This window comes from Oncorhynchus mykiss, chromosome 12 (assembly GCF_057628025.1).
Source record: "Oncorhynchus mykiss isolate SJ-2025 chromosome 12, ASM5762802v1, whole genome shotgun sequence".
In the NCBI taxonomy this organism is placed as follows: Eukaryota; Metazoa; Chordata; class Actinopteri; order Salmoniformes; family Salmonidae; genus Oncorhynchus; species Oncorhynchus mykiss.
Window position 1 is genome coordinate 84,110,106 of NC_143033.1, and position 9,390 is coordinate 84,119,495.

At 41.0% G+C, this 9,390-nt stretch overlaps 2 long non-coding RNA genes across 2 annotated transcripts; both read right to left on the minus strand.

The window, feature by feature from the left end:
• Positions 1–372: 372 nt before the first annotated feature.
• Positions 373–2,492, minus strand: LOC118937898 (uncharacterized). Its single transcript, XR_005035307.2, has 2 exons — positions 2,254–2,492; positions 373–2,085 (listed from the first exon to the last, which is right to left on the minus strand). It is a non-coding gene; the product is annotated as an uncharacterized LOC118937898 (long non-coding RNA).
• A 187-nt stretch (positions 2,493–2,679) lies between these two features.
• Positions 2,680–3,497, minus strand: LOC110538581 (uncharacterized). The gene is made up of 2 exons (XR_016484769.1): positions 3,353–3,497; positions 2,680–3,257 (listed from the first exon to the last, which is right to left on the minus strand). It is a non-coding gene; the product is annotated as an uncharacterized LOC110538581 (long non-coding RNA).
• Between the last annotated feature and the right edge of the window lie 5,893 nt (positions 3,498–9,390).

Genomic DNA, 9,390 nt, shown 5'->3' on the forward strand with positions numbered 1-9,390 from the left:
TTCTCTTCACTATTATTCTACCATGTAGAAAATAGTAAAAATAAAGACAAACCCTTGAATGAGTTGGTGTGTCCAAACTTTTGACTAGTACTGTATATACTGAATACATTATTTTAAAGTATTTTGTATTTTTATAATTACCATTCTTTCCAACCACTATTCATCAAGGATGCAGTTTATTCAGACTATAATAAGATCCTTATAACCAAGAAGTGTGGTTTCCTCAACATATTTCTTAATATAACAACAAGATATATGGGCCTTGAGGTTTTCTTCCACCAGAAAATCCATGGCAGCCTGAATAGAGGAGAGAATGGTTCAAATGTACTAACACATAATAATAATAATATTGCAATTAAAAAATAGGACCAAACATGCAACAATTTATTTGTTACCACAGGCATCATGAGTCATGTGTGGAAGCCAATTCCCACCACATAAAAAGAAGTCAATACTATCTAAAATGTAGTGATGGGAAATCATACATATAGTATATATATTTTTTGACATTTAACCTTTATTTAACCAGGCAAGTTAAGAACAAAGTCTTATTTACAATGACGGCCTAGGAACACAACACAACACAACACAACACAACTCAACACAATAGCGATGGTTTGTTGTGTGATTAACTTTTTAATTACGGATGCAAAGTCCTACATGATGCAACCCTGCATAAAGCATGCTCAGCACTTAGCTCTATTGACCACTAACAGTTGTTGTCTCTGTGTCTGTGTAAAGGACCAGGAGTCCTCCCTAGGGCGAGGACTTAATATCTCAACATTTTATAGGACACATCACTGCACGCTATACTCCTCTGTAAACTGGCCATCTCTGTATACCCGGTGCAAGACTCACTGGATGATGCTTATTTATAAAACCCTCTTAGACCTCACTCCCCCCTATCTGAGATATCTACTGCAGCCCTCATCCTCCACATACAGCACCCATTCTGCCATTCACATTCGGTTAAAGGTCCCCAAAGCACACTCATCCCTGTATCGCTCCTATTTTTAGTTTGCAGCAGCTAGCAACTGGAAACAGCTGCAATAAACACTCAAACTGGACAGTTTTATCTCCATCTCTACATTCAAAGACTCAATCAATCATGGACACTTACTGACACTTCCCGTGATGTATTGTTGTCTCTACCTTTTTGCCCTTCGTGCTGTTGTCTGTGCCTAACAATGTTTGTACCATGTTTGTGCTGCTACCGCCATGTTGTGTTGTTGTCATGTTGTGCTGCTACCATGCATTGTCATGTTCCTGCCATTTTATGTTGTTGTCTTATGTCTCTCTTTATGCAGTGTTGTGGTGTCTCTTTTTTTGTGATGTGTGTTTTGTCCTACATTTAACAAGTTGGGCCCCATCCCCACAGGAGGCCTTTTGCCTCTTGGTAGGCCGTTATTGTAAATAATATTTTGTTATTAATTGACTTGAATAGTCAAATTAAGGTTAGAAAAAAGTATCTCAAAATGTTGACTTACGTATCTCAAAATGTGTAGATACTACCTAGAAATGTTTAGACAGAAAATTATTATACTAAGGTCAAATTTTTTAAATTCTCAATATCAAATAATTGCTGGGTAACAATTAAGTACCTTACAGTGATTGTTTTCAAAATTGTTTTCAATTAGCAAAGAGCAATTTCTCAAGCAATAATTTTGCTTGGACTGTCTGGGAGTGGTCTGAGTAGGGAGGGAAAAACTGAAAACTAGTTGTTATTGGCAGAGTAGTTTGGAACAATATGTAATTGGACCATTAACTCATTTACCGCCTGTTGATGTCACCAGGCAGGCCAAAACTCCATTCCACCAAAACAGAATGACATTTCAAACTGTTCTTACACTAAAAGGACATTATTTTCACAATTTCACAGTATTATTCAAACCTGTGTGTAAATATATATAAAACACAGTAAAACACGTTTTTGACTTCATGGGATTCCAAAGTCATGAGAGTTTTCCTTTGACAGAAGAGCTGCAACACCTTTGCCCCTGAAAGACTCGGGTACATAAGTTGACAGTAGATCTACCTCCTTCTTGCTCGTAAATTTGTAGCGCAGCACCGCGCTATCCTGATGTCCTGTGCCAAGAGAGTAAAATGTTATTTATACGTGTAACATATTATATTCCCCACAGTCATGCGTTCCTAACTAGGAACGTTCCCAAGTGGGCCATGCATGAACACCGGCCTCAAGTTACTATAACCCCCTGGTTGTAAATGGCAATCCCTGCTCTGTTTCACGCTCACCTTCGCCGTCCAGGTTGATAGAAAAGCAGAGGTTGTATCGGTCATGTTTTACTCTCAAGTCGGCGTTAGGACTCAATACACTAAAGGCAGACATATGAGTATTCAAACCCTTTACAGAATGAGGTGTGCTGTTCAATGCATAGACGCGGAAAATCAATTTTCGTACAGCCATATCGATTGTCTTGTTCAAGAGTCAGTTCTCGCTCATGGCTGTGCGCAGTCTTTCCCAATGCAATTCCATTGATGTCCACTAGCCAGCGTAAAATAGTTACTTCATGACTTTAATGAGTTGAGATTGTAATTAAATTACCATCCACCTCTGTCACAAAATACAAATATGAGTCTTCAATTCCATCTGTAGATTACAAAGTGGTCTCTTTACCAATGTTACATATATTATGAAAGGTAAAGACAAGGAGACAGAGCTCAAAACAAGGTTTATTTCTAGGTTCTGTAGGCCTAATATACAGTTCCCAATAACACAAACAACAGTTTCCCTCATTTCTGCTATATGACAGTTCTGCTGAAGCAAGTTGTGTACCTTATGAAATACCCAAGTTATTTTACTTTACAAGTAAACATTTTTCCAACATCTTTTTCAGTCACCTGTGTCCATTCAGCATTGAAAACATTCCAACATTTCAATAATCATTTTGTCTTCTTCTCTTTTCATTCCGGTCTCAGCTGGTCCTCCATATTTGACAGTCATAAGTGCTGGCCCAACACATCATCTTATTCCCAGTTCTATGTGGTGTGTATCCAGAATCCAGTGCCAATCCAATTCTATGTTGACTACAGCTCCTCTGAGTCTGCTAAAGCTGCAATATTATTCACTCCTGCAGCATTATTCATTCCTGCAGCATTATTCACTCCTGCAACATTAGGGATCTGGCATAGATGGCCATCTTGGGGAGGGAGTGAGCCATGACCACCTCTCTCTTCTTGCTGTTCAGAATCTTCAGGATCTCATTGGCAGCCTCTGCTGGTGTGATGCCCATAACCTTCTTTTCGGAGAAAAGGGGGGGGGATAAGGTTGGTTAGAGTAGTCAGACCAACACAACACACAGTTTTAAGATCATCAACTGAGACAGCAGGTTACTTGACCAGATGGACTTCTTGGTCTTTTCCCCAGATGGAGGGGAGATGATGGTGTGGTTGACAGTGCTGACAGAGATGCCATACTCCTGGACCTCAGCCCGCAGACAGTCAAAGGATGCTTGGACCGCATGCTTAAGAGGCAGCATCTGAAACCCAGCAAAAGCCAAATTCAGACCCTGATCTCCCGCTCATACAATTGTTTCATTATTGAGGGAACTCATACTGTACATCTGAATACCTGTTAATTCAAACTTCATCAAACTACATTCAGAAGTAGGCCTGCTGTCAGTATGAAAATGACTGAACTCACAAGTGGCACGGAAAGGCATAACACTCCAGCGTCTCTCCACCAGCACAAGTTTAGGAGGGAAGGTCTAGGAAAGGGAAAGAGGATTTCACAATGATGCAGGACCAAATTATTGTAATATATGGTTATTAATCTTTAGGATATTCATGATCACTTTACAATTTATGCATATTCATATAAATGCTAATAAAACTTAACTTTATATCAAGCATATAAAGACCATATAATTGCTCTGTTGGGTTTAAGAGTTATGACATACTTACTAATTTAGGGTCTGTAGCGCTAGTCAGGTTATCAGCAAAACCTTCAAGTTTTTCCAAAGTTTTTCCACAAAGGATGACTCTAGCTCCTCCCTCGTGAAACAACTTTGCACATTCTGCAAAGGTTTGCATTAATACATTTACAGACAGAATACTGTTTTAGTAACAATGTAACAGTTTTCTATGTGCACTTCATATCTGAGCTTTGTTTTCAAAATCAAAACAAAGGATTTACCCTTTCCCAGTCCTGTTAAGGCATCTGTTATCACGACCACCTTGTTGCGTACCATTGCTGTGGACAAGAATTTGAGCACCAGACTGTGCAGGAAAATAACCACTGCTGTTACCACCACCACAACAGGCACCAGCAGAATTGCAGCTGGGTCCATACTCTGGAAAAGACCAATGGGAATATCATTTTCAGTAGCATATAGTGCCATGTTTTAGTGTTTAGTGAGAAAACGTAATAGTTTTGAATTAAAAATACAGGCAGTAAATATATTGTTCAGAAGTATGCAGGGCATTCTTATAGAAATGCACGTCGGTCTACAGTCCATTATATGATATGATGAAAGCATGTCAAGATGAATCAATAATCAATGGATTGACAAATGGATGAGAAGTGATACATAGAATAAGAATTAAATTCAAATTCTATGGGTGATTGTATAATCAAAGTGAGAATATTGAACATTCTCAAAATGTATTTCATACCAACAGACATTCCAGGTCCATGATTTTGGTATCCAAAAGACCCTGTTAAAGACAACCGTTAAAGGTCCAATGCAGATGTTTTGATCTCAATATCAAATCATTTCCGGGCAACAATTAGTACCTTACGGTGATTATTTTAAATTAAAATGGGCAAAAATAAGAAGAAAAAAATGCTTTTAGAAAAAGGCAATTTATCAAATAAGAATTTAGCTAGGACTGTCTGGGAGTGATCAGATTTGGAGGAGAAAACTGAAAACTAGCTGTTATTGGCTGAGAGTGTTGGAGCTCTCTTTCTTATTGGTCTATTAACTAATTTACCAACTGGTGATGTCACCAGGCAGGCCACAACTCCATCCCATCAAAACAGGCAGATTTTTCAGGTGGTCTTTTCAAACAGCTCTTACAGTTAAAGGGCGTTATCATCATGTTCCCAATTTCACAGTATTATTCAAACCTCATAGTGTGGAAATATATATAAAACACAGAAAAATCACATTTTTGAATGCACTGGGCCTTTAAGCCTTTAGTTACTCTTATAACTCTGAAATGGAAACTGAAGAGACAGATTTTGACCATGTACTGTAGTGACAGAGCAAGTTAAAAGATAGCACGTATGATCACTCTAATAAATGCTGTCTGGTTGTTTCATCAGAAGGAGCTAGACATACTCCTTGATACATGACCTCAAATTATCACAAAGGGCAAAGTGAAACCCATCTTCAGTTAGGACAGTGTCAATGTGAAGCATACCGAATATGTCAGACAGTCAAGGTGACTCAACATTTCATAGCTCATTCATACAGTATAAGATACAGTCACTTTACAGTAACTTTCTCTCCTAAGATTAATATATCTTTGCAATAACCACCTACGACAATCCCAGTTTGTCCCATTACAGTTTAAGTGTAATTTGTCCACAGTATTTGTTCTACTGAGTGTTGTAATAGCACTTAAGCCACAGTTTACCATGTACTATACAGTGTGTGTCTGTCCAAAGGGAGGCTCCAAATATACCCTGACCCAAAAATACTATAGCAACGTTATTTTCAAAAGCTGTACGGTAACATCAGCACAACTCCACGATAAATGTAATAGTTCCAAGAATAACATGAATGAAACAAATGCAATAAAGACACATTGTGAAAAAAAACGAAGGACCGTAATCATAGATGTTATCCTGCCATCCCTACACAAACTACAATGAAATCAGAACATACGTTAGTTACAGTAACAAGTTTCCCTGTGTCATAACACAAAACGTGCAAATACTGTCCTGGCCGTGTGTCATTGGCTGACTGTCTCCATTTCACACCTATAGTATGGTTTGATATCATTCCCACAGCTGCCACTTAACGGTTTGAGGTGGCTAGACCATCTTGTGGAAAAATGTCTGCTAGTATTCCTGGTTAGGTCTTCTCATTTGGGGCAATGTTCCCAGCCCCAGCCCACACAGATTGTAGCTCTGACCAGCTGTCCCCGTCCCCCCAGCAATACTTTGGGATTTGAGCTCTTTTAATAGTGCACAGCTGAGTCAGTCATTTTCCATGCATGTTGTATACATGTTATGTTTAGCATGGCAAGGCAGCTCACACCTCCAGGAGGCAGAGGTCATGGGGGAGATGGTGTCCCATTGGTAAGGCCTTACTCTATTTAGCTCTGTTTTCATTTAGTGCACCACAAAGCAAGGATATGGCATAGAAAATAAACTGAATCACACACACTCACACAGACGTACCAGTGAGCATGCATAGCCTACACACACACACAGACAGAAAGACAGACACATACACACAAAGGGCCGGCTTACCGAATGGGTACGCAGGGCATGTGCCATGGGAACCCGACCTCCAGGGGACTCCAACCCTCCCCTCCCCCCAAAATAAAAGTTCATATTATTATTTTATTTGGGGGCGTTGAGAGCAGACTGGAGGTCAGGCCCCCCAGATAGCATATTATGAACACATCGGTTGAGGGCCCCCCAGATAGCAAATTAACATCACATCAAATCAAATCAAATGTATTTATATAGCCCTTCGTACATCAGCTGATATCTCAAAGTGCTGTACAGAAACCCAGCCTAAAACCCCAAACAGCAAGCAATGCAGGTGTAGAAGCATGGTGGCTAGGAAAAACTCCCTAGAAAGGCCAAAACCTGGGAAGAAACCTAGAGAGGAACCAGGCTATGTGGGCTGGCCAGTCCTCTTCTGGCTGTGCCGGGTGAAGATTATAACAGAACATGGCCAAGATGTTCAAATGTTCATAAATGACCAGCATGGTCAAATAATAATAAGGCAGAACAGTTGAAACTGAAGCAGCAGCACGGCCAGGTGGACTGGGGACAGCAAGGAGTCATCATGTCAGGTAGTCCTGAGGCATGGTCCTAGGGCACAGGTCCTCCGAGAGAAAGAAAGAAAGAGAGAAAGAGAGAATTAGAGAGAGCACACTTAAATTCACACAGGACACCGAATAGGACAGGAGAAGTACTCCAGATATAACAAACTGACCCTAGCCCCCCGACACATAAACTACTGCAGCATAAATACTGGAGGCTGAGACAGGAGGGGTCAGGAGACACTGTGGCCCCATCCGAGGACACCCACTTTGCCAAAGCACAGCCCCCACACCACTAGAGGGATATCTTCAACCACCAACTTACCATCCTGAGACAAGGCTGAGTTTGGCCCACAAAGATCTCCGCCACGGCACAACCCAAGGGGGGGCGCCAACCCAGACAGGAAGATCACATCAGTGACTCAACCCACTCAAGTGACGCACCCCTCCTAGGGACGGTATGAAAGAGCCCCAGTAAGCCAGTGACTCAGCCCCTGTAATAGGGTTAGAGGCAAAGAATCCCAGTGGAAAGAGGGGAACCGGCCAGACAGAGACAGCAAGGGCGGTATGTTGCTCCAGAGCCTTTCCGTTCACCTTCCCACTCCTGGGCCAGACTACACTCAATCATATGACCCACTGAAGAGATGAGTCTTCAGTAAAAACTTAAAGGTTGAGACCGAGTTTGCGTCTCTTACATGGGTAGGCAGACCATTCCATAAAAATGGAGCTCTATAGGAGAAAGCCCTGCCTCCAGCTGTTTGCTTAGAATTTCTAGGGACAATTAGGAGGCCTGCGTCTTGTGACCGTAGCGTATGTGTAGGTGTGTACGGCAGGACCAAATCAGAGAGATAGGTAGGAGCAAGCCCATGTAATGCTTTGTAGGTTAGCAGTAAAACCTTGAAATCAGCCCTTGCTTTGACAGGAAGCCAGTGTAGGGAGGCTAGCACTGGAGTAATATGATCACATTTTTTGGTTCTAGTCAGGATTCTAGCAGCCGTATTTAGCACTAACTGAAGTTTATTTAGTGCTTTATCGGGTAGCCGGAAAGTAGAGCATTGCAGTAGTCTAACCTAGAAGTGACAAAGGCATGGATTAATTTTTCTGCATCATTTTTGGACAGAAAGTTTCTGATTTTTGCAATGTTACGTAGATGGAAAAAAGCTGTCCTTGAAATGGTCTTGATATGTTCTTCAAAAGAGAGATCAGGGTCCAGAGTAACGGCGAGGTCCTTTCACAGTTTTATTTGAGACGACTGTACAACCATTAAGATTAATTGTCAGATTCAACAGAAGATCTCTTTGTTTCTTGGGACCTAGAACAAGCATCTCTGTTTTGTCCGAGTTTAAAAGTAGAACGTTTGCAGCCATCCACTTCCTTATGTCTGAAACATATGCTTCTAGCGAGGGCAATTTTGGGGCTTCACCCTGTTTCATTGAAATGTACAGCTGTGTGTCATCCGCATAGCAGTGAAAGTTAACATGATGTTTTCGAAAGACATCCCCAAGAGGTAAAATATAGGTCCTAAAACGGAACCTTGAGGATCACCGAAATGTACAGTTGATTTGTCACAAACCATTCACAGAGACAAACTGATATCTTTCCGACATATAAGATCTAAACCAGGCCAGAACTTGTCCGTGTAGACCAATTTGGGTTTCCAATCTCTCCAAAAGAATGTGGTGATCGATGGTATCAAAAGCAACACTAAGGTCTAGGAGCACGAGGACAGATGCAGAGCCTCGGTCTGATGCCATTAAAAGGTAATTTACCACCTTCACAAGTGCAGTCTCAGTGCTATGATGGGGTCTAAAACCAGACTGAAGCATTTCGTATACATTGTTTGTCTTCAGGAAGGCAGTGAGTTGCTGTGCAACAGCCTTTTCTAACATTTTTGAGAGGAATGGAAGATTCGATATAGGCCGATAGTTTTTTATATTTTCTGGGTCAAGGTTTGGCTTTTTCAAGAGAGGCTTTATTACTGCCACTTTTAGTGAGTTTGGTACACATCCGGTGGATAGAGAGCCGCTTATTATGTTCAACATAGGAGGGCCAAGCACAGGAAGCAGCTCTTTCAGTAGTTTAGTTAGGGTCCAGTATGCAGCTTGAAGGTTTAGAGGCCATGATTATTTTCATCATTGCCATGTAATTAGCCATGGCAAAATATATAGAATAGTTTTTAAAAAATGCTTTAAAACTGCAAGATTTTCTCTAAGTCTCATGGCACATCGGCCCCAGATGTGCGGTCCAGCCCTGCACACACACACACACACACATGCACTGTTTTGTCAGCTTCACAGCTTCTTTGAGCTGTCTCATTCCATGCCAAATGTTCACCCAATGTCTCCATCTCCAACCTGTATCAAATAAACTTTATTATAAGTGTTGTAGAGAAAACATGTTGCTATCTTCTCATCTTTATACTAATCC